We start from the raw sequence: 4,337 nt of genomic DNA on the forward strand, positions 1-4,337 counted from the left end.
CAGGAGAGCCATCGATTAATTTATGTATGATTAATGTTCCCTATTCTAAGAGAGCCACTGATACTTCATGTTGATGTATGATACTAAGTTGCCCTGATTCTATTAGAGCCATGACAATCGTTATGTATGATCAATTTCCCTATTCTGTAGAGAGCCATGAATCGTTAGTATGATAATGTTCCTATTTGAACAGAATATGTGATGAAAATGTCCCTATTTTGGACTACGTTTTATGTATGATAATGTTCCCTTCCTCTTCTAGAGAGCCTTGATAATTGTTATGTTTGATATTCTCCCTATTCTGGAGAAGCCATATCATGTTCATGCTATGATAATGTTCCCTCATTCTTATAGAGAGCCCGATGATTAATGTATGTATGATAAATGTTCTCCCTATTTCTAGAGAGCCTGATATTGTTTATGTATGATAATGTCTCCCATATTCTAGAGAGCCATGATAATGTTATGTATGATAATGTTCCCTATTCTAGAGAGCCATGATAATGTTATGTATGATAATGTTCCCTATTCTAGAAAGCCATTTTTTTAAATTGAACCTTTATTAAACTAGGCAAGTCAGTTAAGAACAAATTCTTATTTACACTGACGGCCTAAGAACAGTGGGTTAACTGCCTTGTTCAGGGGCAGAATGACAGATTTCTTCCTTGTCAGCTCGGGATTTGATCTAGCAACCTTTCGGTTTCTAGTCCAACGCTCTAACCACTAGGCTAATGCTATCTGAAGCTAGTTTACAGACATCTATTTATGGTGTAAAATGTACTGGCAAGTATGTCTTTATAAACTACAGCTCACTTGGTGTAAACAAGCAGCCTAAGCACCTGAAGTTGACCTATGTGAAGTCAATACCTGGACCATCAATGTGGGGTCTGGGGGACTCCCTTGCCCAAAGGTTTGGATGGTTAGGTGGTGTGTGCTGTTAATTGGCTAGCTACGCAACAATCAAGAGTCGTGTGCAATCAATAAACAATCATCAAGCCAACAAGAGATGAAAACAGGCAGGTAGGTAGGCGGGGACTCAGACAGACCGATAGACAGGGTGGAATGGAGAGCATCTGGGTCAGGTGGAACAGCTGTAGGAACAGAAACATCATGGGCTCACCACGCATATGAGACAGACAGACAGACTGATAGACAGACATACATCACTACAGACAGACAGACCGACAGACAGTACTACAGACTGATAGACAGACATACAGACATACATAACTACAGACTGATAGACAAACAGACAGAACTTCAGACTGATAGACAAACAGACAGAACTTCAGACTTATAGACAGACATACAGTACTACAGACAGAGACAGACAAACAGTACTACAAACAGACAGACAGACAGTACTACAGACATACATACATACAGTACTACAGACAGAGAGACAGACAGTAGTGAACTACAGACAGTAGTGAAGGCCCAGTATGACTGATGTTAGGGGTTGAAAGGAAGGCGTGTCCAGTGACGCGGGTATGACTGAGCTTTCTGTCAGTCAGTCTATCTTTCTGTCTGTCCCTCTATCTCTCTTTCTGTCAGTCAGTCTATCTTTCTGTCTGTCCCTCTATCTCTCTTTCTGTCAGTCAGTCTATCTTTCTGTCTGTCCCTCTATCTCTCTTTCTGTCAGTCAGTCTATCTTTCTGACCCACCTCTGTAGTTGATGATCTCAGTGCCGAGCACAGGGGTCATCTCCAGTACAGTGATGAAGGCCTTATCCATGGAGGTGAGGGGGAAGGGAGACATGCGGTGCCGGCGGGCCACCTTGGTGATGTCCACTGCACTGTGACCTGATGGACAGAGAGAGAGAGAGAGAGAAAGACAGGAGGAGTGTGACGTAGAGAATAGTCGCCTTTCACATTCACACAAACACGCATGTGAGCGTACACACACACTCTCACTCCCTCTCTCACACAGCCACAGAGAAAACTCTCAATAAAATAACTTACTAGCTCTCAGGATGTTCTCTTTGCTGCCACACCGTGACTGGACCTACAGACAGATAGATATAGAGAAAGAAGAAATGGAGGAAGAAGAGAGAAAGACATGGTTGAGGTGAAACCACAATAGGAATAGGATCAAATCATTCCACACACTGGCTCCAACAGATTGGAATGGCCATCTACACATCCAGCTACTAATGCAGAACATAAAGACAACCACAATCAAACAATCTTCAGAACATGAATGGTAATTAATAATAGATAAGATGAGGATCTCAAGCCAAGGATAGTGGTTTAGTGTGGCCGAGCAGAGCATGTGTATGGGGTAGGAGGAAGGGAGGTGGGGATGGTAAGGGTGAGGTTAGGTCCTAGGGTTTCAGGCTTGGCTTACAGTTGGTTTTGGAGGTGTAATTCACTTCACATCTCAGTAGTAAGGCTGTCCTAATCCATGTGCCACTGTCCCCCCAGGTGCATATAACACCGCAGTATTATTTATTTATTTACCTTTATTAAACTAGGCAAGTCAGTTAAGAACAAATTCTTATTTTCAATGATGGCCTAGGAACAGTGGGTTAACTGCCTTGTTCAGAGGAAGAACAACATATTTTTTTACCTTGTCAGCTCAGGGATTCGATCTAGCAACCTTTCGGTTACTAGTCCAACGCTCTAACCACTAGGCTACCTGTCGCCCCAAAGTATGTAGGAACCCCTAGCTGGAACCTCTGACACCCAAGCCCCTGGCCTAGGGGGACAGTGGCACATGGGCTAGCTAGGGTCTGGTGCAACAGACAGTATGAGATCCTCTCTACTGCAGTACATACAGTATGACCAAGATCAAACAACCAACTAACCAACCACAAATCAAAAAGGACCAGCACTACTGACACACCAACACAGTCAGAAACAGGAATACACGGCATCTAAATGGAGAAAAGAACGGAGGATACACGGCATCTAAATGGAGAAAAGAACGGAGGAAACCCCAACACAGTCAAGACAGAGAATGAGCATCTAAATGGAGAAAAGAACGGAGGACACGCATCTAAATGGAGAAAAGAACGGAGGATACAGGCATCTAAATGGAGAAAAGAACAGGAGCATACAGGCATCTAAATGGAGAAAAGAACGGAGGATACACGGCATCTAAATGGAGAAAAGAACAGGAGGATACACGGCATCTAAATGGAGAAAAGAACGGAGGATACAACGGCATCTAAATGGAGAAAAGAACGGAGGAATACACGGCATCTAAATGGAGAAAAGAACGAGGATTACACGGCATCTAATGGAGAAAAGACGGAGGATTACACGGCATCTAAAATGGAGAAAGAACGGAGGATTACAGGCATCTAAATGAGAAAAAGAACGGAGGATACACGGCATCTAAATGGAGAAAAGAACGGAGGATTACACGGCATCTAAATGGAGAAAAGAACGGAGGATTACACGGCATCTAAATGGAGAAAAGAACGGAGGATACACGGCATCTAAATGGAGAAAAGAACGGAGGATTACACGGCATCTAAATGGAGAAAAGAACGGAGGATACACGGCATCTAAATGGAGAAAGAAGGGAGGATTACACGGCATCTAAATGGAGAAAAGAACGGAGGATCACGGCATCTAAATGAGAAAGAACGAGGATACAGGCATCTAAATGGAGAAAAGAACGGAGGATACACGGCATCTAAATGGAGAAAGAACGGGGGATACACGGCATCTAAATGGAGAAAAAGAACGGAGGATTACAGGCATCTAAATGGAGAAAGAACGGAGGATCACGGCATCTAAATGGAGAAAAGAACGGAGGTTACACGGCATCTAAATGGAGAAAAGAACGGAGGATACACAGCATCTAAATGGGAGAAAGAACGGAGGATACACGGCATCTAAATGGAGAAAAGAACGGAGGATACACGGCATCTAAATGGAGAAAGAACGGAGGAATTACAGGATCTAAATGGAGAAAAAGAACGGAGGATAACGCACATCTAAATGGAGAAAAGAACGGAGGATACACATGGCATCTAAATGGAAGAAGAACGAGGATACACGGCATCTAAATGGAGAAAAGAACGGAGGATACACGCGATCTAAATGGAGAAAAGAAGGAGGATTACACGGCATCTAAATGGAGAAAAGAACGGAGGATACGGCATCTAAATGGAGAAAAGAACAGAGGACACGGCATCTAAATGAGAAAAGACGGAGGATACACGGCATCCTAAATGGAGAAAAGAACGGAGGATTACACGGCATCTAAATGGAGAAAAGAACGGAGGATTACACGCATCTAAATGGAGAAAAGAACGGAGGATACGGCATCTAATGGAGAAAAGAACGGAGGATTACACGCATTAAATGGAGAAAAGAAAGAGGACC

The 4,337-nt window shown here is 43.1% G+C and overlaps 1 pseudogene; it reads right to left on the reverse strand.

Moving 5' to 3' along the window:
- LOC111963094 (gephyrin-like) overlaps positions 1 to 4,337 on the reverse strand; it is a 42,686-nt pseudogene that overhangs the window by 36,173 nt on the left and 2,176 nt on the right.

Source organism: Salvelinus sp. IW2-2015, linkage group LG4q.2, assembly GCF_002910315.2.
Source record: "Salvelinus sp. IW2-2015 linkage group LG4q.2, ASM291031v2, whole genome shotgun sequence".
In the NCBI taxonomy this organism is placed as follows: domain Eukaryota; kingdom Metazoa; phylum Chordata; class Actinopteri; order Salmoniformes; family Salmonidae; genus Salvelinus; species Salvelinus sp. IW2-2015.